Source organism: Vicugna pacos, chromosome 15 (assembly GCF_048564905.1).
Source record: "Vicugna pacos chromosome 15, VicPac4, whole genome shotgun sequence".
NCBI classification, from domain to species: Eukaryota; Metazoa; Chordata; class Mammalia; order Artiodactyla; family Camelidae; genus Vicugna; species Vicugna pacos.
The window spans coordinates 35061963-35089643 of NC_133001.1; the positions used below are offsets into that span (position 1 = coordinate 35061963).

A 27681-nucleotide genomic window follows, 5' to 3' on the forward strand; every position below is an offset into this window, starting at 1 on the left:
TGGGAAAGCAGTTCAATGTTCCATAAGATATCAGAGATAGGATATTCCCCAAACGTAGGACTCAGGTTTCAGATGCTGGGCAGGCAAAATAAGGACAAATGCCCACTGCAAAGTGTGTCCAGGTTAAAATTTCATCAAAATATTTTGAGATGGGCACTCCCACAACACTTGTGATTTGGTCTCGCTAATTTCTTTTAACTGGCTCACTGATGAGACACAAGTTGATGCTGTAGCAATTCCATAATTCATCAGATCAAACATGCCATCAGTCATGAGTCATCAATCATGAATGCCATTATTTTACATACCACTAAAGAAATTCTGCCAAGTAACCTATGACTTGGTAAAGAATAGTTTTCAAAAGTTTAAAGAACTATACTCTCATGCAAATTTTTTTTAAAAAGCATGTCAAAATTTTTAGTTAACTCATTAATCATTGAGAAAACCAGTAAGATGTTAAAACCACTCCAAAGAGAATTTGAGAAGCTAGATATACAGAGGTGATTTAATAGGTTGCTGGGTTAGATTTTAAAAAAACAACAACAACTAGTTAATGTTAGACAAGACTATATCCATAATCATTAGGCTTATCTGTTCTGCTGGACAAAAGTTATTTGCATTTCTACTGGACACAAATCTACAAACTAACCTCTGCCCCTACATAGTTGTAAAATAGCCAAGTAAATAGAAAATCAAACCCAGCACTGTACTGAAAGAACATCTAGTCATCTCTTTTGTCTATTTCCAAGTTCTGGATAATATTTTTGACAGTCTCAACACTTTCATATCAAAGCTCCTCTTGACTTACTTAGAGTTTTATCATATGTCAGTTTTATACATACATAAAAAGGAAAATGATACTTAAATAGAGAACCCTATGCATTCACATTCAAAGTCAAACTCTTATAATTCATTTTTCAAATGCAAGTCATCAAAGTTTGTATTTTTCCACCCATTTTTGTTCCTCATACCTTCAAGAGCATTGGCAGTGCCGCATTTCTTTTGAGCATTTCACTCCTTTTCCTGAAATCTTCCTCCAAGAAGTGACACCCATTCTGCAATTTTGATTTTCTTTTCCTTTTTTTTTTTTTGGCTATTATGGTAAGAACACTTAGCATGAGACCTATCTTCTTACAAGATTTTTAAGCATACAATATAGTATTGCTATCTATATCATTCTGCAATCTTTGATGCTGAAGCATTCTTGACTTTTCCAGGTGTCAGGAGAAGATTATAAAGCAAAACCAATACTCATATTCCTTCCTCAAACTGTCTAAGTCAACTAAATCATAACCTAAATACTCCTTGGGCCCCTAGCTGCTGGTGTTGGGAAAGAATTCTTTTTATTTTTTTTAACATTTTGTCCCCAGTTCCACCGTATCAGTGGGCACATGTTCCAGGACAAGAACCCCAGGAAGAGCTTACACATCCTGGCCCTTGATTATTAGTTCTCATTCCAGATTGTAGTGCTCTAGTGTCTTCACCAATCACATTCTCAGCTTTGTCACACTGCGCCAAACCTCTCCTGTCCATTTCATCCCAACAAGTGGACAAGTGCCCCACCTTTATTTCCTGCAGCTAAGCTTGACCATAATGTTAAAGGGAAACTATAGTATGTAAGGGAAGAAAAACAGCCTTAGTGTCCACAAAATGTCAAAATATATTATAAAACTAGTGGCTTGTTAAGGGAATAGGTGGTGGGTTGTGGAAGAGAATAGGAAGTCCAAAACAAATGTTTATATTATGAGGAGTTAGAATAATAAAGGTATAGTTCAAATCAGAAGATAATGACCTTGGGATGGCCATTTCAAAAGAAGTTAACTTAGATTTCTCTGTCAAATTGGACCCAAAAATAAATTTCATATGGAGCTCTAATACTATTACAGTATTAATAGAATGATAATTATTTTAAGTGATTTCCTGATAAAGAAAATTATCTAAATCCCCAAACAAAACCAAAAGACAAAAGATTGAAATATTTGGTGATTCAAAAATTCAAAATTTCTTTATGGAAAAATATACCATGTGCAAGTTAAAAAAAGAGGCATCAGCCTATCTACCTATATCTATATCTTAGATAAAAAATTATATACATAATATGAAAAAGAGTTCTAACAAATCAGTAAGTAAGAAGAAGAAATAGACAAATAGGTATTCATGAAGGGAGAAATACAAATGGCCAGAAAAGACATGAAAAGAACTTCAATCTCACCAGTAATGAAGGGGAATGTAAACTAATAATGATACATTTTTACTCATCAAGTGGACAAAAAGGTTGATATCATGATGTAGTCTAGGCCAGAGCTTCTCACCCACAGTTGTGCTAGAATGTGTTGAAGGTGCTAATACAGTTCTCTCTTTGCTCTTAGGGTGACAAGGAGTTGCCTGAGACCCACAGAGCCCCCTGCCAGTTGCATCTCAATGCAGGTGCACCTTCTCTTTACACCAGGGCGTGGTACAAATATCACATCATATGAATGTCTCCTTGTGATAAAATCCAGATCGGATTGGTCTAGGGTTTGGGGAAACAAGACCTGCTTGGTGCAGCCCTCCTGAAGGACAATTTAGTAGAGTCTGGCCTTTGTATCAGAACTTTCACTTTGGAAAATCTACACTGCAAAAATATTTACACATGTTCAGAGAAAAAAATATATAAAAATGTATGCTCGTTATAGCATAGTTATTAACTGTGAAATATTAGAAACAGCCTAAATGTCAACTGATAGAGCAATGACTAAATAAATTACATTACACGAATATCAAGGAATACTATGTAAGAAATGAAAGAAGGAAAAAAGGAAGATGCGTCAAATGAATGTATTTTTATGATATATTATTACAATAAATTGTATAACAGTATGTATAACATGATTCCATTTATCTTAAGACAGATATGTACATGGATACATATATATGCACACACTCATGTGTCTGTGTGATGTGTGCATGTGTGTGCATAAATGTACGGATAAAAGTCTAGAAAGACAGACTCCAAAATCTTAAAAATGTTCATGTTAAACTTCTGGCCAAAATAACTCAGTAAGCTACCAAATCTCTCCCCAAAAACAAAAAAAAACTCATATAGTATTAATAAATATTTTTAATGCACTAAAAAGACATAGCTGTGCTCAAAAACAGGATAAACATTCCTGTGGTCCAGAAAAGGAACAGAGGTACACAGAGGTGAAAAGACTCAGACTTACTTGGCTTCCCAACAGGATATCGGAGAGGCTGCCAGGAATTCAAGTCAGGCAGGGTAACGGGACTGTGGAAAGGGAAAGGAGCCAGGGTCACTGTGTGAAATGGGAGGTGAGAAGGGCTCCCTGGTGGTGAAAAGAGAGCAAAATAGAGCTGCAACTCTTGCTCTGAACTCCCCCAGCTGATGTCTGGGTGGCAGGAGGAAGCATGGACAGTCAGACCACAGTGCACTGATCTAGGATGCCCACTGGCTCACAATTAGAAGCTGCAGGAGAATCACAAATCACTAATGGGAGACCTGATTTACAACAGCGGACCCAGGTGGGTCACATGGAGGCTATCACATCACCCAACAGGGAAAGGTGAGATGTGGGAAACACACACCCCTCCTATTCAAGATGAACTTGCACACTCAAATTTAGAAAGCAATGTGGCCAGAGATAGTAACTTTGAAAACGTGATCCAAAAGTTTCACTTCAAGCTATTACACCCCAGAGAAAATTTTGCACATGTTCACAAGGAGATGGAGATAACTATGCTCGCTGTACATTTGCTTATAAAAATAACAATTGCAAATAACCTAAATTTCCATCAATAGGGAATGGTGGATGGACTGGGAGAATATACTTGCAAACGACGTGACTGACAAGTGCCTAACTTTCAGAAGACACAAACAGCTCATATAACTCAATAACAAAAAACAAACAATCCAATCAAAAAAAAAAGTAGAAAATCTAACCAAGCATTTCTCCAATGAAGATGTACAAATGTCCAATAGGCACATGAAAAACTGTTCAATATCACTAATTATCAGAGAAATGCAAATCAAAATTACAACGAGGTATCATCTCACACCAGTCAGAATGACCATCATTAAAAAGTCCACAAATGATAAACGCTGGAAAGGGTGTGGAGAAAAGGGAACCCTCCTACATTGTTACTCTGTAACTCAGGGAAGTCACAGCATCCTTTAGGCTCCCATCTCCGTGTGACACATTCTCTCAGGCATGGCACATACCTTAGGCAGGGGTCTATTTCTTCTAATCAGAATGATGCAGCACAGTTCATCAATAATCATGGCAATGATATGGTAATAATCCTGTACAGTGTGTATGCTATAAAAATATCAAGTCACTATGTTGTACACCTGAAACTAATGAAATATTGCAACTCAACTATACTTACATTTAAAAAAAAAAGAATCATACCATCAGATCAGAAATCTACCTAACCAAGTGGTTTTCAACTGGGGTGATTTTGCCCCCTAGGGGACATCAGTTTTCCCTGTCACAAAGAGGGGAGTGCACTACTGACATCTAGTATGCAAAGGCCAGGGATGTTGTTAAATATCCTACAATGGACATGACAGCCCATGAAATAAGGAATTATCCAGCCCAAAATATCAGTAGTGCTGAGGCTGAGAAACCGTGTTCTAAGCTGGACACAGAAGCAATTAAGGACGAAGCCTCTGGCACCATCTCAAAGGGGACAGGGCACAAACTGTTCCAGATTCTGAAACTCTATTCATGTAAGGGTGGTCTTTATTTAGCAAACCTACATATATTGAATACTTTTAATTTCACAAACGAGCTCCCTCTTCCAGCATTTATCGTGCTAATTAACAAGTAACTCGCTTCACCAATTAACAAAACAAAATTTTTTGACATCCAGTGTGCTAATTAGCTATGCTTAAGCTATAGATAGCGGAAGGCATGGGAGAGACTTAGGAAGTAGCAAATATTTCAATTTAGGCAGGATGTCAGGCCCTTGTACGGAAGTCTCAGTATGTAAGGCCAGCAAAGCAGGTTAGAGCAAGAAAAGAGACCTTTAAATGTCCTCTGGGTCACTTTTATATAAATTCTCCAAAGAGGTAATGAGCGTGCAGTAAGCATTAAGCATGAAGGGCTGCTAACTCTCCCTTTGCTGCTCATTTGGGTGGATTAGAAATACCAGCAAAGAATAGGCACACTTTGCCCCACGTTGTCATCCTGACTGGGAGCTGGAAATACCTCACCTACTTTCACAGAGCTGAGTGATTCATTTCCTAAGTATATAAGAGGTAGTCTGCTCTTCACTTAGACAAATCCTGCCCGAAAGATTTCAGGAAACTGTACATTTCTAAATCACTAAAAATTCTGTACATTCTCTTATTTCTGAAGAGCTTCTCTACTACTGCTCAAAAGTGGAGGGTAAAAAACCTTAGAAACTTCAACAAACTTTGAGTTTTACATATCGTCCAAAGGAAAAAGAGTCAAGATATATATTTATTCATTTAGACATGTGTTGGTTGTATCATAGATATATGTGTTAAAAATAATACATTTTAGCTTCTTTTCCTAATCTGATGAAAAAAAAAGGGACCAAAATTGATTATTAAATAAGTTATTTAATCAGAGTGGGAAAATCAAGATAGAAGCCATGGATGTTTGGGATGGAGAAATTTACCCAAATATAAAGGTTGTCAAAGTTGAAAAAGAAATATGCTCCACGTAAAAGTTGAAGTAATTGATTTATGTTAAATAATCGTAAAAATTATCAGAACTTTCTAGCACATAAATCTGCTAATCACTTTGTAGATAAGGGTTATAAATCATATACAATAACTTGGTATGTGAGATTTAAATCATTTTGTCACCATGCAAACATAAATCAGTGGGGAAAAAAAATCCTTGTACTAAATTAATACTATTCTCTGTAAGAATGAAATATGGTATCAGTTCTTTGTTTAAAAAAAAGAAAAAGAAAATGTGTCAAAACCCAGAACACAGAGGTCATAAAAGCATTTTCAAAAGTTATTATTCATAAATACTATGAAAAGATTAATAAGTTACAATCAAATTGATTAGGCAACTCAAGGAGCTTACTAATGAATAATACACCAAATAATCAAGTACATTTTGTGTGCTTTATAAACAGATGAGGCTACTCTATGGCATTCATTGATGAAGAAATAAATTCTGATCATTCAACTACAATAATCCCAATGATGGAACAAAATGGATGGCATATAAAAAATGGAGGGAGAGGTTCTCCAGAGAGCATGGGTTTTTTTTTTTAAGAAAATTTATTTAATATGTAGGTAGTGCTAACTCTTTAGGGCCTTCACAAATACTCGTTCAATCGGCATAATAACTCAATGATATAAATCATATTATGATTCCCTTTTTACAAAGGAAGAAACCAAGGTTAAATAATTTGCCTAACGACACAGCAAAAGGCCGCCACAAATCCCCAAGAAGCACTAAGTAGCTGAGATTTATAAAAAAATGTTTAAGTCAACTAAGTATGTTTGGAGTAAGGACACAATAGGTCTTGAATCTGCTGGAGAAAATGGTTTACAGATTACACAAAAAAATAATTACTTCATTCCAGTGTGGCTTTATCTTTTCTATCTGAAAAGGACAGAACTAACATCTATCATCAGTAGGGAATCAAAGACATACAAGTAAGGTAAGTTTTAAAGAAAGCACCTAATGCTAAATGAATTTAGGTCTCTAACCCAAATTAACTATATTTCAGCAGATTAAAATAGCATGCATGTATGACTGTGGTAAACTTTGAGAAATCATGAAAAGCAAGGTAGGAAGAATGAAACTGGACAGAAGTAGATTTCCTAATTTTCAAAAATGAGGAAGTTCTGCATATATCCCTGGCAAAATGTTAGGAGTGATTAGTAAACAGAAGTTTATAAGCACTTGGAAAGGACACAGTAATTGCCAGAAGTCAGCATGAGTTTACTGAGGAAAAGACATGGCAAACTAACCTCGTTCTTGTTAGGATCAGGAAAAAGGGGCAGCAAATCTTGTGCATCGATGATTGCTGTCTATGTCTCTGACAAACAGGACTGGCTCAACAAAGAAAAGTGATGAGTTCAGCAGTATGCCTTACTGAACAGCAAGATTTATCCACCTGCATTCCTGATTAAAAGACCAAGATTTCTGAATTGGGTCAGACTGCTTGAAAATTTCCTCCCAAACATGCAGGCCTTCAAGTAGCCCAACGTGACACTGTAGCCAACAAAAGAAAAAAAAATCGAGATTATGTGGGTGAGTAGGGGGACAAAAGATAGTAGATGGTGTGGTCAGCACAAGTAACTGGCTATAGGCTCCAAATAAATACAGCCCCAGAATTTGTGGATAGGGTAATAGTCTCTAAAACAAAAGCTAGTACAATCAACTTAAAAATAAGTGATGGCAATCATCTACAGAAGAGCTTCATCTGAATCTGTTTGCCACTGAGTTTCTCAAAAACCTAAAAAGATTCCCAAACCTGATTAAGAGGCCAAAATGTCTTAAGCATAATCAAGATTTCCTGCTGATATCACTAATGGAAAGAAAGCCGTAATCAAATTAAATTTATTAACATCTGACTCAGGAAATTATGAGTTAACAGAAGGGTGGTAAGCCACCTGGCATCAAGAAAAAACAGAGCCAAAGAACAAGAATTTGGCTGGGTTTATCCGACATCATCCAAAATATAGCAATATTACAGTTGGCATCAATGGCATTTTTTGTTAATATTTTGGTGACCCTTCCCCTAATCTTTTTTGTAAAGCATATTTGTAAGGAATCACATACTTTTATCTTTTTCCCTAGCATTATAATATAAGCATTTCCCCATATTATTAACCACTGCTCATAAATACAATCTTAATGGCATCAAAATATTTCTTAACATGGAGATGCCATAATTTACTTCACTATTGCCCTATTTCTTGTTCTTAAAAAATCTTTCATGATTTTCAATATTCTGCAAAAATGAAAAATTTTTGTTCTGCGTTGTATTCTTTTCTCAAGATAGATTCTGGAAATAGAACGACAGGGCCAAAGAATATTAACATTTTAAAGCTCTTGACACATATTCCTAAATTGCTTTCCTCTGCTCTCTCATCAGTATGATTAGTCTGCAAAACAATTAAATCTTTGGTAATTTAGAAGGTGAAATTACACCTCATTTTAATTCACATTCCTTAATAAAACTGAAAATTTTTCCATGTTTGCCACTTGATTTTTCTTTCGTGAATAGTGTTCATGCCTTCTGTCCCATTAGTTTTGTAATTTTTCTTATGAATTTGAACAAGATCTGTTTGTTAAGAAATTAAGCATTTCTTTGTCATACATATTGCCAATTATTTTTTTAAGTTTCCTTTCAATTGTACATTATTTCTCAATGTTTTACATTTTTACATAATCAAAATTTTTCTTTCCCTGTTATTTCTTCTATCGTTTTTAACTTAAAAACCTTCCTCATACTTAGATTTTAAATATTCTTCTATTTGAATCTAGGTTTCATTATAGTTTTATTAATAACACTTAACTAATTAACATTGGATATAATTTGAAATATGATATGAAATGTGGATCGATCATTGGGGGAGGAACTCTAAACCTGGAGTTTCTTGCTGAAGACTGAAGGGTTCACACCCAATACCGGGCACCCCAACTCTGAAGACCTGCAACTCAGCGACTGGCCCCCAAAGCGCCTGGCTTTGAAGACTAGCGGGGCTCACACCCCCCAGACCCAGGAGGCTGAGAGGAACTGAGAAAGGGCTCTGAACAGGGCTAGCCTGCAGACTCACCCGCTCCATGGCCACAGGCGCAGACCTTTGAAAAGTGCCGGACTTTCTGTGAAAGAAACGCACTTGCTAATTTGAAAGCGATGGTGTGAAGGGCCTCAGTGGCAGGCACAGTCTCTGGGGGCGAAGCTGGTGGGCGCCATCTTCCTGCTCTCCTGCTGGGGTGCTGAAGCCTGCAGGCGCCGTTTTTGTTTTCTTTTTTTCTTTCTTTCTTTTACGTTTCTGTTTTCTTTTTTTTCTCACAGGGTGCGCTTTTCTCCCCTCTACCGCACACAATGTGCTGGTATCTCCCAGAACGGAGCCCTTAACACGAGTCTGCTGGCCGGGTTTTTACACCTCCTGACGCCCTATTTGCGGCCGCCGCCCAGGAGACGCCCCTTGAACTCCGCTTCCGGTGGCCGGAAGGCGCGGAGTCCTCGCTCCCCCGGGACTGGAACCACCCGAGTAGACAGTTCTCCGCAGCGCCGCTCCCACCGCACCTCCTCTAGGGCTCAGCACGAACAGCAATGGAAACACATCTCCATCTCTCTGAGAAGGAGGCCCATTTGCTTGTCCTGGAGCTTCAGTGAGGGGCAGGCACAGCGCTGGCGCCACAACAGAGGCTGTAGACAGTCCTGCCCTTGGGGAACTAGGTCGCCGCCATCTTTGCTCCCCCTCCGCCTCCTCACAGCGCGCTGCTGTCTCCCATACTCGAGCGTCTGAGCCTGGATTTTTAGCCTGCCACACAGGGGACACCTCCACATGGCCAGGTTCTGGTGGCTTTTGCGTGTTGTTGACTGAAAAAAAATGCACAACTGAAAGTTGAGAATTACGTTTTATTCTGTGGACTTGCTGAGGACTGAAGCCCGGGAGGCAGAAGAGGTAAGAGGGGAGCCAGGATATATAGGAGCTTTTGCAACAACAAAAAAAGGTAGTCGTAACATAAAAAGATTACTCTTAATTAAAAAAAAAAAAAGACATCTCAAGTTAATGATTTTAGTGCTTTTCTCTGTATGGGAAGATGCAGGAGTTTGGGCTCATTGAAATCATTCCTTTGATGTGCATCTTAACTATCTAGGGCCAGGATCCTGTTCTTCCCCATCCTGAGTCCCCTCAGGACTCACCAAGGGGGCGGCTGCAGTGGCTGCTGGCTTAGTGGCCACAGCATCCGTTGTTTGCTAACGTGGCAGGCGGCATTCTTTGTCCACAATGGGTGCCACAGCCCTGTGTATATGTGTGTGCTTTAAAAGCTGTTGCCCGAATCTGGGTGCGGACTCAGATCCTCCCTTTGGGGACACTGACAGGTCTGGCCACAGCCTTCCAGGCCTCAGAGGCATTAAAAGGAGGTAGGCTGCTGGGACAGTCACAGAGGCTTGAGAGACCACCAAGAGCTAGGGCAGGGTTGAATAAAGTTCATCTACACGAGCTTTTCCTTTAAGACTGGAAGTGGCTGTTTCACCTAATGCATAGAAAGCAACACAGAGAGTCAAGCAAAATGAAGAAACAGAGGAGTATGCTCCAAATGAAAGAACAAAATAAAACCTCGAGGTGAGGGTGGGGGAACATTAATGAAACAAACATAGCAGTTTAATTTACCTGATAAAAAGTTCAAAACTAATCTGTATTCGCAGATGAGAAGACTGAGGCTGAGTCAAATTAAAATGGAGATTCACTCTCTTCTGTAGCATTGACAGTTTTATTCTAAAGATTAAAGGTATGTTTTCAAGACTTTTTAAAAAAGAGAGAAGTAGGGATCTAAGTCTTGTTCCACTTTCTTATATTGCTAATTAGGTGTGTGCAACTAAAATGTACTGAATAAATCTTCCTTACTGTTACCAAATTAAGTCACATGTACCCTGCTCAGGCCCTTGCCAGGCAGAGGCTCTTTCTGCCTTGGCCAAGGAGGGTACTTTTTCCATTTGGGTTTAAGCAGGCAAATAACAAAACCGAAGCTGAGATGGATACAGTACAAGCTTTATTCAGTGACCAAAGAATGGAGAAGCAGGAATTTGTTCATAGATCAACGTCTCATCTATATGGCAATAGGGATTTAATTTTTAAAAGTACAAACAAAGGGAGGAGGAGTGAGGCTAATGATGGGGAGGCTTATGCCTTAGTCTACTGCGGAGGAGGCAGTGCTTTTTCAAGAGATTGGGGTACTACCATCTTTTTATTCCTTTTTGGTCCTTGGTGTCTGGTTGCAGCTGTCAGTAGACGTCATTTAATATGCTGTAGTAAAATCAATGTATAATGAGACTCAGGATCTGTTGGAGGTCAGATTTGTTGGCATCTTAGCCCCAGCTGGTTCCATCTGGTTTTTGTTTGTTTGTTTGTAGCTTCCTTTCTTGTCTCTGGACCCTTTAACTTAAAGATTTACGTTAACTCCTGCTAAAGGTGCGGGTTGGCAGGTTTTGGGCAAAGACACTTTTGCTAAAGGTGGAGGTTGGAGGTTTTTGAACAAAGACTTGGAGCAGCTCTGGCAATACTACCTTTCTTATTTATGGTGCTTCCTTTAAAATATATTAACTTATTTTATACAACAAAGTCTATTTAGGGGCTAGGACTCTTTTCGATCAGTCTATCGATCTATTTAATATCAGTATTACAGTGTTAATTATTATAGCATTTTAATAAAGTGGAAGTACAGCTATAAACTCTCCACTTACAAAAATTTTGCCTGTTCTCCAATTTGTTCTTTTAGTTATCCTTGAAATAACTTCTTCAGATTCAAAAAAATACTCATGAAATTTTACTTGTAATCCGTTTCATTAGAGTCATCATTGAAACATCAATATTCCAGGACTAATATTCAGAAGAAGAGCAATAATACTCAATGCTCTTCCTGAAACCATCAAATAACCATGGTTTTGGTCTTTGTTGGTTTAAAACTTTTGACAAATTAGTGTTGTAAATGCCTTGATGTTGGTTAATGGTGCCCTAAAAAACAGACTTAAGTGTTCCTTCTAAAAACATATGTTGCCTATTAAAATAAATAAACATTCTAGCATCAAAATATTGTCTTTTTAAAAGATAACAAAGGAGAATTGCAAATACTGTGTTTTTAACTGAGAAGGTGAAAATCAGAACCTAGATCAGTGTTGATCCCACCAATATTCTGAGTCCTCATAAGTGCTGACTAAAGTGGTTACCTATACTGCGTCAATCTCTTGAGTAAAAGAACCAAAAGTTTGAAAAGGAATATTAAAAGTCAACTCATGATTTACAACTGTTGTTGAAGCCCACTGACAACATCCTTGCCAAGTAGTATTCAAATTATGCTTAAATATTTTCAATAATAGGGAACTCACTACCTCCTGGGACAGTCAGTTTCAACTTTAGTAATCTCTGATTTTCAGAAGTTCTTACAAAGAATGACATTAATCTCCCTGTAACTTCCCAGGTGCAGAAGTCCTAATCTCTGTGCTACCTGAAAATCCATCATATATTTAAAGATAGTTATCATACAATCCTTGAATCTTTTCCTCTCCAGGCTAAGCATATTCAGTACTCTCATGAATGGCTCATCAATAAAGATGCCTCTAATCTCCTTATCATCAGTTTATCTGGCAATCCCAAATTATTTTTCTAATATGAAGGGAATAGGGAGTGGGGAGGGGTCTTGATTTTCAATATCTGTCCTTAAAATGCAGAACCAGGACTGACCACAAGAACCCAATTGAAATTACCTAATACATAGAAACAAACACAGGGAATTAAGCAAAATCAGGAGATAGAGGAATATGTTCCAATTGAAAGAACAAGACAAAACCTCTGAAAAAGAACTAAACGAAATGGTGGTAAGCAATCTACCAGATAGAGTTCAAAGTAATTGTCATTAACATGTTCATTTAACTCGGGAGGAAAGTGGACAAACATAGTGAGAACTTCAATAAAGAGAAAATGTATGAAAATTCCAAACAGAACTTATAGATGAACTGAAAAATACAGAGGGGTTCAAAAGCAGGTTGGATGACGTAGAAGAGTGAATCGGTGAGCTGGAAGAGAAAGCAATGGAACTCACCCAGACAGAGCAGCAAAATGAAAAAAAGAATTTTAAAAAGTGAAGATAATTTAAAGGTCACTTGGGACAACATGAAGCAGAATAACATTCACATTATAAGTGTTCCAGAAGAAGAAAGGGAGAAAGGGCCAGCAAAATTACTTGAAAAGTAGTGGCTGAAAACTTCCCTAATCTGGGGAAGGAAATAGGCATTCAGTTCCAGGAAGCCTAGAGAGTTCTGAATAAGATAAAACCAGAGAGACACACACCAAAACACAGTATAATAAAAATGGTTGTGCTGTGCACTGGAGAATGACACATTGTAATTGACTGTACTTCAATTTTTTAAAAAATGGTAAAAAAGTTAAGGAAGCAACCAGCTAAGCAGATCCTGATTTCCTGAACTACAGCAACTGTGTAAAATGATACATATTTATTGCTTTTTAAGCCACTATGTTTGGAGATGATTTGTTTTGTATTAATAAATTATTACTACAACGGCTAGTCATGTAGTTGGGTGTTCTGGCAATGTTTAATCCCTATGAAAATTTTTACCTCCTCTCAGTGTCAGTACCTGTCTCTTCATATACCTGTAACAGTTCATGGACAGACACAGATTCATGGATCATCCTTTAAGTGGCAGTGCCTTTGACATCTTATCACTGCCTCAAACACAGATGTCCATTGCTTCCTAGGCACATCTTCCACTCATATTCTCCAAACAGATGGATTATTTGTCACCTTCTTCTAAACAATTGCTTTTGCATTGTCCACCAGAATCTGATCTAGGCAGTTGTGACGAGAGTTAAGGAATCATGTGACATAAAGGGTGACAAAACTACGTGGAAAGAGCTTCCTCAAAGGAGGATAGAGCCCATGGCACACACTTAAATTGTCCTGCACTCTGGCATTTTCTTCAAATACCACTTAGGCTTTATTTCTTCCATGAAATCTCCCAAATAAGTCTAACCTAAATCCATAAACATGCCTACAGATATATTCAGCAGTTCCGCCAAACGAGGCAAAGACAAGGAGTGAGCCCCAAGAGAATTTCAAATCAGCCACAGTCATTCTCAGCAAATTTCTCCACTGGCGTGTTTCACTAAATAAACAGCTGAGGTACTTCATCTTTGGTCATGTTGCATGTTTACATGGCCATAACTTTAAGAAATAATAATGGTCACATGTGTTCCAGTGCAGGTTGTCTTTGTCAAATTCTCGTCAGTCACCACTCTGGCTTTACGGGTTTTAGAATGTGCTATCATGTTGCGGTGCCACATCTGTAAGAAATTGAATGCAAATTACAGCTGAATTTATACTTCAAGGTAGCAGTTTCCAGCTGCACATCATTTGTTTTGTCTTGTTTAAAATAGCTCTAAATCACATGCCAGCTACTGTAGGCTCCAGAGTCTATTAATTAGGGATGGAAAACTAAAGCAGCAGCTTGCCCTGTGGAAGCCTGTGCCAGGTTGCTTCCCAAAACCTGCCTCAGGTCTCTGCAATCCCATCAGAAGCTTCCAGGTAATTGGGTGTTTTTCTAGAACAGTGGTTCTCAAAGTGTGGTCGAAGTACACCTTGCTCAAAAATCACCTGGGGAGCTTATAGGAAATGCAGTTTTCTCTACCTAATCTCACCCTGGACTCACTGACTCCAAATCTCTGGGAATGGGTCCAGAAATCGGCATTTTTAAGTATATTCTTATGTGTGGTAAAGTTTGAGAACCACTGTATTCTGGATCCTACTCTAGAAATCAATCATTTTCCCTGAAACCAAACAAGATTTTACTCAACCAGAAACCTCAGTCTGCCTTTCCTAATTTTCTCCCAACAATACTTCTTTATTCATAGTAGTCTGCTCTCACCTGCTTTATTGTTCTCCCTACCAATTATAGTAAAATGCAAAAGAAAGGATTTTACTTTCACTAGTCAAAGTCAGTAAAATCTAGATATAAAATATCTCACCACTTTATGAATATGGTTCTATGGGAGTTGGACTGCATCCTGCTTCATTGTGAGAGAGAATGCACCTCTTCTTGTAAGATAAAAAGTTCCCAGAACAGGTGTGATGGGCAAATAAGTGTTACCATGACACTGTGCTCCTCTGTGGCTTCCCCTCTTTACAGATTTGGTTGTAAACATCGTTCTTGGCTAAGTTCCCCATTTGTAGGACTCCTTTGTAATATACCAAGTATGAATCTATGTCACCACCACCACCCTTTTTTAATTGAAGTATAATTCAATGTTGTGTTAGTTTCAGGTGTACAGCAAAGTGATTCAGTCATATATATATATATATATATATATATATATATATATATATAAAATATATATACACACACACATATACTTTTCCAGATTCTTTTCTATTAAAGGTTATTGTAAGATTTTGACTGTAGTTCCCTGTGCTATACAGTAGGTCCTTGCTGTTTATTTTATATATAGTAGTATCTCTCTGTTAATCCCAAACTCCTAATTTATCCTTCTATGCTATGAACATTGGGGTGTATGTATGTTTTTGAATTAGAGTTTTTGTCTTTTCCAAATATATGCCCAGGGGTGGGATTGCTGGGTATCATAGGGTAACTCTATTTTTAGTTTTTAAGGAATCTCCGTACTGTTCTTCATAGTGGCTGCACCAATTTATATTCCCACCAACAATGTAGGAGGGTTCCCTTTTCTTCACACCCTCTCCAGCATTTGTTATTTGTAGGCTTTTTGATGATGGCCATTCTGAACAGTGGGAGGTGATACCTCATTGTAATTTTGATTTGCATTTCTCTAATTATTAGTGATGTTAGGCATCTTTTTCATGGGCCTGTTGGCCATCTGTATGTTTTCTTTGGGGGAATTATGTGACCACTCTTTGAGTAAATTTAATGTATTGATGTCTATCGTGACACTAGGATAAAAGAATAACCCCTTCACACCACCAATTCATCACTTTGGCTGGTAGGCCCTCAATAAATACATGTGGAATGAATGACCAAATGAATCCTGCTGCTCTGTTATTTCACCACATATATCATAAGCCTGTTGAGAATCCACTCAAAAAACCCCACGGCTCTACTGTAACCCATAACAGATCCCTATGATTTTGATGCCTTAATAAATGTCTCATAGATATGTATCTTTCCTTTTGCAATGTATTTCCTTATCTTCCTCTCTATTCATCTCTTTCTTGTGTGTTCACATTTTGCTCATTTCCAGAACCCTCCATTCAGAATGTTTCTATCTCACAAGAACTGGCAGCTGCTCTTCTCAGTTTATAGATGATCGAATATGTGTTCTTTTTGCCTCTAGATTATGGCTGAAAGTAAATCTTTTTCAATAGTTCTGCTGCACTAAAGCCCTTCTTCATCTTGAAACTTTAATCAATAATTGCTTCTTTTGTATTGTGGCCTACTGCTCAACTTTTACTTGATATTCTTTTTATTTTATTTTATTTTATTGAGTTATAGTCTGTTTACAATGTTGTATCAATTTCCAGTGTAGAGCACAATTTTTCAGTTATACATGAACATATATATATTCATTCCTGCATACTTTTTCACCAAGAGCTACCACAAGATCTTGTATATATTTCCCTGTGCTATACAGTATAATCTTGTTTATCTATTCTATATATATTCTTAAATGGCTCCAAGTGGAATGAGTCATTGACCCAAACTTAGTCACGTGGCCACAGCTAATTACAAGGACAACTGGGAAATGCAGTGTCTTTTGGGACAGTCAGGTGCCCATCTAAAACTGGCAGAGTTCTCTTATTTTAATAATAAAGGAATAAAAGGTGTAAGTTGTGGTCTCTGCCATAATTGTCCTTTTGTACTATGGACTAGACAAGACAAGTGGGGGCTTTTCAGATGGGAATGTCTGAGATAAAGTAGTAGATGAAGTATTCAGGGAAGACACAAGCCCTAACGACAACAAGGAGGCAGCCCCATAATAAATAGGGAATTAAAAACCAGCAACCATGATGGACCTAAGCGTGTTTCAAACTAAAGTTTTAATTCATGTTTAGTTTTTTAAATTGTTATAATATGTGATAATTTAAGATCAGGTCACTAATAAAGCACATTTCTCCCTCCCCTTTGAGAGTCTCAATCCTGTTTACATTCCGTACCTGGTTGCTTTTAATACATCTGACACATAGTCACAGGGAAGAATTTATATAGTTGATTGCCTGGTAGAAACCAAATTCTGAAAGTCTGATGTTTCCATCTGTTTATCCAATCACCTCCACTTTCCAAACAGCGGTTACTGTCTTCTTCACACTTTTTACCACCCCTTCCATAACCTAAGCTACTGGGCAGCTCCTTGGAGAGGCTAAGAGATTATGGAATGGAGAAATCTTGTTCTAAAGTAAATTAAGATGAACTTCTAAGTTTTAGACTCACTAGTCAGATGGATTGAATACAAAGCAAGATGTGTTTTGACATTGATTAAGAGGGAGGTAAATGCTTGCTGGAAAGGCATCTTGTCCTTGCTTGATTCTGGGCCTTTGCCATGCATTTGATAAATTCAGGTCTAATTAAAACTGTAAGAAACACTACCCAAGGCAGACCTATAATCCATCTGGCCAATTGTTCAGGCTCAGACAGAAGCAGCCAAAGATTCTGGGTGAGCGGTTCCAGTGCCCAACCTGATTCAGCCACAACTAGGTAGGAACATTGGCCTAACAGCCCTGAATTTCCTCCACTGAAATGTGGGGCTATATGTCAGATTGTGCTGTCATCTCCCCACTCTTGCTCTCTCCCAGGAGGCTGTCAACTGCCTCCAAGTCTGTTAGCATCCATTCATTAAAAAAACAGACCTAATTCCTGACAATGATTGCAGGAATGTGTACTTCAGGGTAATGAGTGTAGATATTGGGGATAATTATGACTATAAACACCTTTTTCCTGGGTGACTTACGTCCTTGGAAAACACTGGGCTTATGAAGATATGACCTTCCTTTTCCTTTAGTGAAATTACATCTATTATTGTTTCTGAATATTTAATGATTATTTCTGAAGAGTGAAGTTTTCTATTGTCTTGCACCTGGATCATATCCTCTTCCTTCTAGAAGTTCCCCAGATAATTCATTTCACTAAATATTATCTTTTCTTCCAAGTTCCCCTCACAACATCTCCCATCCCAAAAATCTTTTAGCCTATAACCTGACCACAACTTTTTCAAAGAAAATTTTTATGTAAATATATTATAAACATAGCATGAGTAGATGGCATATGAAAACTGAAAAATCCCTAGTGCTACCCAGATCTTCATTTTCCATTTGTCCTTCACCTCACCCACATGGGCTGGAGGAGTGGGGAATGTTCTGCTGCCTTAATGGACTTTCTTACAAACCTCAGAGCTGCTTAACTTTCCCCGACATATTCTTAGGCATGAGCTCAGCGCTTAGATTTTTCTGAAATCTGTAGCTTACACATCCCTAGACTTTCAAATCCTTGAATACAAAGTGCATGAAAGAGAAGGGTGTTCATGCTTAGAAGCTTCAAGTAGCACTTTGCTCTCACTAACAAGAAGATAGAAAAGTATCCACAGTACACTAGGTGAGGCACAAAGGCACGGGAGTGTCCTTTGATCTAATAAGACCTTCCAGCTGGATAATGCTTTTGGAAAATAACTGAATTTCATTTTAATTCCAACCCTTCTCCATTTGAAAAAAAGGGGGGAGGGGAGGACTCTGGGGTCCAGGAAGATTCAGGACTTGCCCCAAGTCACAAAGTCAGCAAAAGGCAAAGTAGTAATAAGACCAAGTATCCAGTGCCTTTTCTCTTCGCCACAGAGTTGTTTGTTGGAAATAGTATATTTCTGTTTTGGCATTCTTGAGTCTACAGATCCCCAGTGTAAGGTTTTGGCATAATATAGTACGGTGTTGTAATCTTCCTCCCAACCGTAACACTTCTCCAGTCCTAAAAACCATATAAGGAATTTGAATCTCTATCAAAGTTCCCAATTAGCTTTGACAAACTTGATGTTTTGCCAACCAGTATACTACACACCCACTGACTCCAACAGGCAAATGATTCTCTTAAATATCAAGACTTAATATCTCAGTTAAAAATCACCATCTGTTCACACTTAATTACCATCTTTCCAAAACATATTTATTTGATAATCTTAAAGAAAAATTCCACTTGTAGAGAGGACTAAGGATTTGAATTTTCAGGCTTTCTGCCGAAGAGCTGTCAATTGAGCTTAATATTATCTCAAACCTGGCTCAAGTCCTATTGGAAATAGAAGCACACATTTTTTTCAGATGGTTCCAAAAACCACATTCCTGCACTTATTTCTGAAAGAAAAATTTAAGAACAAATGTTTAAAAATAAATAAATAAATAAAGCAGGCTGCCTTTCTTGGTCCTTTTTTTTTTTTTTTTTGGCATTTTTCTTTCTTTCTTAAATACACCTTTCTTGAAAAAAAAGATTGGGATGGAAAAAATTCAGCTACCAGGTATACCTTGTCATTAATTGGCTTAACCTGCCAGCCAAGAAGCCAGCTAGCTACATGCACCTCCCATCATCATGCCTGTATGTCTCTCAGAAGGACTCTTCTGGGTTCAATCACTGTATGTAAGCAGTCCTTTATTTTGTGTCACTCCTGTAGAGATCTGATTCATGGTCATTCAAAGCCTCTTTTGAATGTTTTAAATAGCCAGAATCTCAGTAGCTCTCAACTTTGCAGGTGGGGCTCTAGCTTTCATTATATTACACACCAGGAACTTTTACAAAGTTAAACAGTCACTAAACTTGAAGAAATTTACAGCAGAAAGAGGAATGCCCTGCCCATTCAGAATAAACTTGTAAAAACTTAAGGTCACAACATTCATAACCAAGACTTTTTTGGATTAACTATTAGTCACACCACAAGACAAAATATCTCTATCCAAGAAAGTATTCTATTTTGGGAGTTATTTTCTGGCATGAAGAAGAATGTGTTGAGCCACTTCTGGCCATCTGTATATGTTTTCTCACTTTCATAGCCTTTGCTGTTTGGAATGCATTGTGGTATCTTGGCTTCTCTTGGGGAAAAAAAAACAATTAAGCTTTCCAGAGACCCACAGTTGCATAGGAATAACTTGCAAGCAGTATTTATTCACTTGTTTAAGAAATAAATATTATTGCTTACTATGTACCAATTTCTTTGCTAATATCTGGCAATGCAACCATGGGCCAGGTAGACAAGTTTGCTATCTTCCTGGAGCTTACAGGCAAGAGAAAGAAAGAGAGAGAGACCAAAAACAGTTTAACTGATTACACAAATAGAATAAAAATTGTCTGTCTAAGAAGTCTGGACATTTTTTAAATAGTTCTCAAAAAAGTGGTGAATGTATTGTTTCAATGTTCAAATACTGACTTACAAAAATAAAGGAATTAACGTTTATTTAATTGCTGCTCTAAGTCAAAGACTTTACATATATTGTCCATTTAATTTTGACAAAGATCTTTGTGAGTAGATACAGAGGAAACTCAGGCTTAAAAAATGAAAGCATCCAGAACAAAAGATGGCCTATACGCTATACAGTCAATAATCAGACCCACATTCATCTGATTCAAAATCTGTGCATTTATTCCCACACCTTCTGGCTTCCTCAGCCAAGTCTTTGGCACCTTAGCGGAAAAGCTCACATTGCTTCAGATCCTCTTACATCAGTTAGAAGTAGGCATACACGTTTCTCTAGCTATCTTTATCTCTGATAAGTATAATTGTGTAAGAATCAAAAAAAAAAAAATAGTCTCAACTTTATGTAAAATCTCCAAGGAAGACAACCTCTCCCGCCTCCAGTGAGAACATAATCTGGTGTCTCATAATTCCACCAGCATAATAATACTCAATAAGCTTCTACTTGCTTAGCATGTTCTTATTGCCAGATCAAGTTCCTGTGGTAATCTGGGATGGAGATCTTATAAGAATAAATCCCGGAGTTAGTTGAGAAGTTGAATAGTTTATGTTTCTCAACATTCATTATTCATGAACAATGAACTAACAAAAAAAATCTAGCTTCCTAAGCATATTACAATCTGATTGCATAAGGATGGTCCTGCTTGCATTTTGCTAGATAAATACAGCAAAAGAGGAGGGTTTACTCCTTACCAGTATTTGAGATTATCTGGAAATTTTGGCATCCCATATTCACCTACAGAGTCATTTGAATTTGATTTGTTTCACATGTTCCATATAGCATCCATCATAAGCCAACTTGAGAGCATCCCCACCCTTGCCCTGAGTAAACTAAAAACTCTTGAAAAAAAATTTAAATAACTACCAGAAGATTCTGAAAATATAGAATATAGATTTTAAAATTCTTAACAAAATATTGGCACATTGAGTCCAGAAATACATAAACAAATGTCAAAATACATCATGACCACGTATGGTTTATATCCCAGGAAAGTGATGTTGGTTTAACATTTGAAAACCAATCAAACAACTTCATCATTTTAATAGAATAAAGGAGAAAATCTATATGATCTATATGGAGAAAAGGCATTTGACAAAATTCAACACTCATTCATGATTTAAAAAAAAACACTCCCAGCAAACTAGGAATAACAGAGAACTTTCTCAAACTGATAATGGGCATCTATACAAAATCTACAGCCAACATCACTTTAAGATGGGGAAAGCCTGAATTATCATCTGAGATTGGAAACAAAGCAAGAGTGCCCACTTTCACTGCTTCTATTCAATTATACTGGAGATTTAAGCCACTGCAGTAATTTTTAAAAAGAAAGGGTGGAGAAAGTAAAAGAAAAAAGAAAGAAAAGGAATAAAGTAAGGAAGAAGTAAAACTATATTGCAGCTGAAAGAATTGTTTATGTAAAAAAAAATCTCAGAGAATCTACACAATAATTACTAGAACTAATGAATAAATTTAGCAAGAAAACATGACTAATTTTTAATTTTTAAAACCATTATATTCTAATATGTGAGCAGCAAATAATTCAGAAGTGAAATTTTTAAAAATTCCTTTTACAGTAGTACCAAAAAGAAAAAGATTGTCAAAATGTCTAAACTGAACAGTATAACACATGCTGAGAGAAAGTAAAGAAAAGCTAAATAAATGCGAAGACATATCATATTCATAGATTGAAAGATTCTGTATCATTTGATTTTCCCCAATTGATCTATAGTAGTTTCAGTTCAGTACCAACCAAAATTCCAACAGACTGTTGTAGAAATTGACAAACTGATTTTAAAATGTATATGGAAAAATCAAAGGATCTAGACTAACCAAAGCCAAAGAACTTTTTAAAAAGAAAAACAAGGTTGAAAGACTTTCCCTACCTGATTTCAAAAATTTCTATAAAGCTATAGTAATCAAAGTAATGTACTGGTGAAAAGATAGATATACTCATCTAGGAAAGAGAATAGCGAATCCAAAAATAAACCCATATGCATATGGTCAACTGATTTTTTTTTTTTACAGAAATACCAAGGCAATTCTTTGGAGATAGAAAAATGTTTTTAACAAATGATGCATATACACTATACAGAAAAAGAAAAAAATTAACATTGACTCATCCCTCACACCATACATAAAAATTAAAATGGATCACAGACCTAAATTTGTTACATAAAACTCTAAAATTTTCTGCAAGAAACTTAGGAGAATTATGATCTTGGAGTAGGCAAACATTTCTTAGCTAGCACACAAAAAGCCTGAGCCACTAGAGAAAAAAAAATGATTCATTAATCTTTGACAACACTAAAGTGTTTAAGATTCACAGACATAGAAGATTAACTTATGATTACCAAAGGGAGAAGGCAGGGGGTGGGATGGATAAATTAGGAGTTTGGGATTAGCAAGTACAAACTACTACATATAAAATAGATTAACAACAAGGATTTAATGTATAGTACAGGGAACTATATTCAGTATCTTGTAATAAGCTATAGTGAAAAAGAATGCATATATATAAAAAACTGAATCACTTTGCTGTGCACCAGAAACTAACACACATTGCAAATCAACTGTACTTCAATAAAATAAATAAATACATACATATGTACATAATATATACACAAACTAAAGTGTTTATTTGAAAGGCACCACTAAGAAAACAAAACAGCAAGTGACAGAACCTGGAGAAAATATTTGAAAACAAATACATATCAGACAAGTACTTGTATCCAGAACATATAAGGAGTTCTTATCTCTCAATAGCAGGAAGATAATTGAATTTATAAAATAAGCAAAAAATTTAAATAGACACTTTACCTAAGAACACCTATATTTGGTCATAAACATATGAAAAGATCCCCAAATTATTAGTCACCAGGGAAGTGCAAATTACAATAATAATGAGATACCACTATACAACCAATAGAATCTATATTTTTAGGCCAACAATACCAAATGATGAGGATGTGGAGAACTGCTGTTGAGAATGTGAAGTACTACAACCATTCTAGAAAACAGTTTAGCAGTTTCTCAATAAGTTCAATATACACCTACCATATCACCTAGCTAGTTCCCACCTAAGTTTTTACCCAAAAGAAATGAAAATATATCCACACTAAGACTTGTACACAAATGTTCATAGCAACCTTATTTGTAATAGCCAAAAACTGGCAACAGCTCAAATGTACATCAACAGGTAACAAGGTGTGATATGTCCATATAATGCAAAACTACTCACCAATTTAAAAAAAGATGGGTATGCACAACAAATTTAAATTTCAGATGAATCTCAAAATCATTATGCTGAGTGAAGGAAGCATGGCAAAAAGAAGTATATACTGAATGATTCTGATTATATGAAATTCTTAAAAATTTAAACTAATCTGTAGTGACAGAAAGCAGATCAGTGGTCGCCTGTGGATCTTGGCAGAGGGAAGGATGCATTACAAAGGAGCTGTAGGAAAATTTAAGGGGGGAGAAGTAATTGTTAACTTGATTATGGTGATAGTTTCATGGTTGTATTACATTCGTCAAAACAGATAAAACTGTACACTCTAAATATGTGCAGTTTATTGTACTTCAGTTTTACCTCAATAAAGTTGTAAAATAAATTAATACCCTTTGTCTAATTGACCTGACTTCAAGTCAATGCAGTGGACTGCTGCCTTTGATCCATATTTATATGTACTCACATAACCCCTGCTCCTGAGCCCAGTTCCCAAGTTTGATCACATTAGATTGTAGAGTATTTCACATTAGATTGTAGATTATTCCACATTAGATTGTGGAAGCATGAATTAACACAGAGAAACCATACACAGTGGTGAAGAAGAGGGGCCTCAAAGTTAGACCTAGCCAAGCTTGAATCTCAGTTGTCTCTCATTTGCATTGTGACTTTGCATAAAACTGAATTTCCTGTATCTCGGTTTCCTCACCTGTAAAATGGAGGCAGTAATACTATTCAGCCAATGAAATTATTTTGGATATTCAATAGGAAAGTGTGAGTGCAGCACATGCCTAGCTCACAAAGCTTTCTCATAATTGAAAACCCTGCCACAACACTCAAATGGTATCCCGAGTTTTCTGATTCTTTAAAATACTCCGTCATGTTACTGCAAGGTAATGAAATTACCTGTGTGAACCTGCCTAGCGAGTTGATGGGAGTCCTAGGAGCCAATCACTGATCATATCTTGTTCAAATTTCCTTCACTGCTGAGTGTGTTTTCATGGGGATTTTACTGCAATAACAGTATAATCAAGGCTCTGAGTTTTCTCTATTTCTGCCCACCTCTTCTTGTTTTTGTAGTTACATCAAAGTCCTTTTAAGAAGTTTCTGGTCTAACATACTGTATGTAGAAGTTTGCCCAGGAAATCTGTTAACTGTTTCTGTTTATAGATGTTCTATAGCAATGTTAGTGATCTGTTCCAATTTGGAAGTCCTTCCATCTGGTACATAGTTGAAACTCTGTAAATGTTAGTACTTTCATTTTTCTAGTTCAGGATTTAGTCTATCAACATTACTAAAGTACACACATCACAGAAGTCACATGGGACTCTCGGATTCAGAGAGAGATTCTATTGGAGGCTCATCAGGCTTGCACAGAAATACAAGTGTAGCAGATGCATCATTTTCATAATATAGCTGCTTCTGATCCTAACTTAATAGTAGCATTCTATTTTTATCATTCTGAGGTAGAGTAGATGTTCACTTCATTGACCATAAAGAGACAGAAGCCTAAATTAAAAAGTGCCTACTTTTATATGCCAGCCACTGTGCTAAAAGTGCTATATCATTTTCATAAATCCTCATAATAAACTACTTCTGTTTTACACATGAGATAACTGAGGCTTAACTTGTTTAAGGTCATAGATATAGTGTGGAATAATGAAGCCAGGATTCCAATCCATAGAAGATTTTGGTCATGCAATCTATGTTCAGTACATTATACCATATCACTTCTCAATGTCTGTGGGTTTAGGAAGGGTCACTTTATAATTTATCTTCCAAATGGAGACACTTCTAAGAGTGAATGCAGCAGAGGGGCTTCTAATATTATTCCGAGATGATAACCATGAACTAGAATTCGGCAAACTGAGATGAGTGATCACCCTAATCTGAATCATTCAAGCAATATTTCAAAGTAAAGAGATATCAAGCAAGGAGATGAAAAGAAAGTTTGCTGCATGCTGAGTACTCGCTAAATAGACTCTCTACAAAGGAAGGTATAACCCTGATTTTAGGGAAATGATTTGGGGACATGATCTAGTTCCTTGCTACTTACTGTGTGATCTTCAGACCAGCAGCAGCATCTCAGACCTACAGAATCAGAATCTGCCTTTTAACGAGATATCCAGGCGATTCACACACACATTAAAGTTTGAGAAGCACTATTCTATAGGTCTACAGACTTGCTTACCATTTGAGTAACTTGGGAAGCTTAAAAAATGTATATATTCAAAGGCCCATCACCCAGAGATCCTGATTCTATGGAATTTTGGATGGACCCAGGAATCTACATTTTAAAAGAGCTCTCCACAGAAACCTTGGGAACAGGCAGGTTTGAGGTTCAGTAATCTAGAGTATCCAGTGTAAAGGTCACCCAAGTTTTCACCAGAAATCATACAGAGTTAGAATGAAAGCAGCTTGAGCTACTCTGAGATTCACTGTATTTACATTTTTATCAAGAAATTTATCTGTTTTCAGCCAAAAAGTCCTTTGAGAGCTACATTCCATAATAGGAAAGTATGTTAACTGAGGAATTTTCAATGAAGTGAAGCAAAGCATAATATTCCCAAAGAAGGCCTTCCAGCTCCTGGAGCAAACCCAGATAGCCATAAGTGTACCCAGACACAGACACAAACATAAAATGAGACCAAGAAGATAACCGAATGTTGCTTCCCAACACATTTACAGCACTGTGGCCATGATTACTTGGTCTTTGTGTGAACATCTGGCCCCCTAGCCTCATCCCCAGGCCCAGAGTTGTATGCACAGTCTATGTTTCTGTGTCATCTCTCAGGGTGCTGTCCCACTGCCAAAGATAAGCCTGAATGATTACAGACACTTTCTGTGTTATACCTGCTCTTCCACCTACATTTCTTTTTGGCAGTAGATTTGTTGTTAAGTGTCTAATGGATCTTTACTGAAACAAAGTTCAGGCATTAAGGTTCATTGACTAGACTGAATCTAAAAACCCAGATCCTAATCTGTGGTGGAAAAGATATAGCATCAAATTCATAAATAATGTAGTCCAGAGTCAGGACAAAAAGTCAAGGTCATGAACAAGGTCATGATCACATTCAGACTCGAAATAAGGACAGTCCAGAGAAGCAAAATAAGACAGAAGGCAAGAAGAGAGTGCTGATGACTTGGCCTTCTGAACCAGGTCCAGCAATAGGTCCCTGCAGCTGCTGACCTAAAGTTGATCCCTTTGAAAAAAGAACTGGATATTTTAAATCTCTAAAGTGTAGAGATTCCATTCTTTATATTCTCTGCCCTTTAACATAATATATCATTAATTCTACTGCTTACTTTTTCAGTTATAATGAAAGAAAAGGACAATAAACATCCTAATATTTAAGGTCTAGATTCAGCAATTGTTAACATTTTTCTGTTTACCCTGTTATCTGAATTTCTGTTGAACCATTTCCAAATGAGACACAGACATCATGACACTTAACTATTATATATTTTAGCTCACTTCTCCTGAGAATAAGCTCTCATACGTAACCAAGATATCACTAAAATACTAAAGAAAACTGGCAAAAAAAAATTCCCTAGTATCACATAATATCCAGCCCCTATTCAGCTTCACCCAGTTGTCCACAAACGTCTTTACTCCGTTTTATTTTGACAGTTGTCAAAGAGCAAAGTTGAAAGAATTTTACAGTGCACTCATAAACTCACCACCCAGATGGTGCAATTAATTTTTTACTATTCTTGTTTTACTGTGTGTTTTTACATTTCTCCATATACATTCTTTATCCATCAATCAATATTATTTTTGATGTAGTTCAAAGTAAAGTATGTCAGTAGTTTACCCTTAAATATTGTGTATGCAGATTATCAGGTAGAGCTCAATATTTGTTTATAACTATTTCTTTTGGTGGAAAATTTACATACAATAAAATGCACAAATACTACATTACATTTGCTGAGTTTCAACAAATACATCTGTATAACCCAAGTCCATATCAAGAAATAGAACATTACCAGGAATTTCTTTCATGATCCTTCCCAGTCACTCCCTTCCCCCACGCCCCACTCTCAGAGGCAAGCACTCTTCTGATGTTTTTCACCGTGGATTCATTTTGCCCATTCTAGAATGTTACATAAATAGAATTATGCAGTTTGTACTCTTTGGTGTTAGCTTCTGACACTCAAAATGAGTGACATTTGAGACCCATGCATGTTGTTGCATGAATCAGTAGTTCATTCCTTTTATTGCTGAGAAATATTCCTCTGGATTGTTTCTAAGGTTTGGCTATTATAAATACAACTTCTATAAAAATCCTTGTACAA

The 27681-nt window shown here is 36.9% G+C and overlaps 3 long non-coding RNA genes across 4 annotated transcripts in view; 1 reads left to right on the plus strand and 2 right to left on the minus strand.

Moving 5' to 3' along the window:
* The window catches only part of LOC116283508 (uncharacterized), a 276884-nt gene extending 267755 nt beyond the window's left edge, over positions 1-9129 (minus strand). The window contains exon 1 of the long non-coding RNA XR_012059117.1: positions 8777-9129. This is a non-coding gene — a long non-coding RNA (uncharacterized lncRNA). The remainder of the gene's footprint in view (positions 1-8776) is intronic.
* An 87-nt stretch (positions 9130-9216) lies between these two features.
* LOC116283507 (uncharacterized) overlaps positions 9217-27681 on the plus strand; it is a 129743-nt gene continuing 111278 nt past the window's right edge. For both annotated transcript variants that reach the window (XR_012059116.1, XR_004193140.2), the window contains exons 1-2: positions 9217-9634; positions 10384-10466. This is a non-coding gene — a long non-coding RNA (uncharacterized lncRNA). The remainder of the gene's footprint in view (positions 9635-10383; positions 10467-27681) is intronic.
* Positions 13669-27435, minus strand: LOC140685741 (uncharacterized). The gene is made up of 3 exons (XR_012059119.1): positions 27373-27435; positions 23398-23613; positions 13669-14032 (listed from the first exon to the last, which is right to left on the minus strand). It is a non-coding gene; the product is annotated as an uncharacterized lncRNA (long non-coding RNA).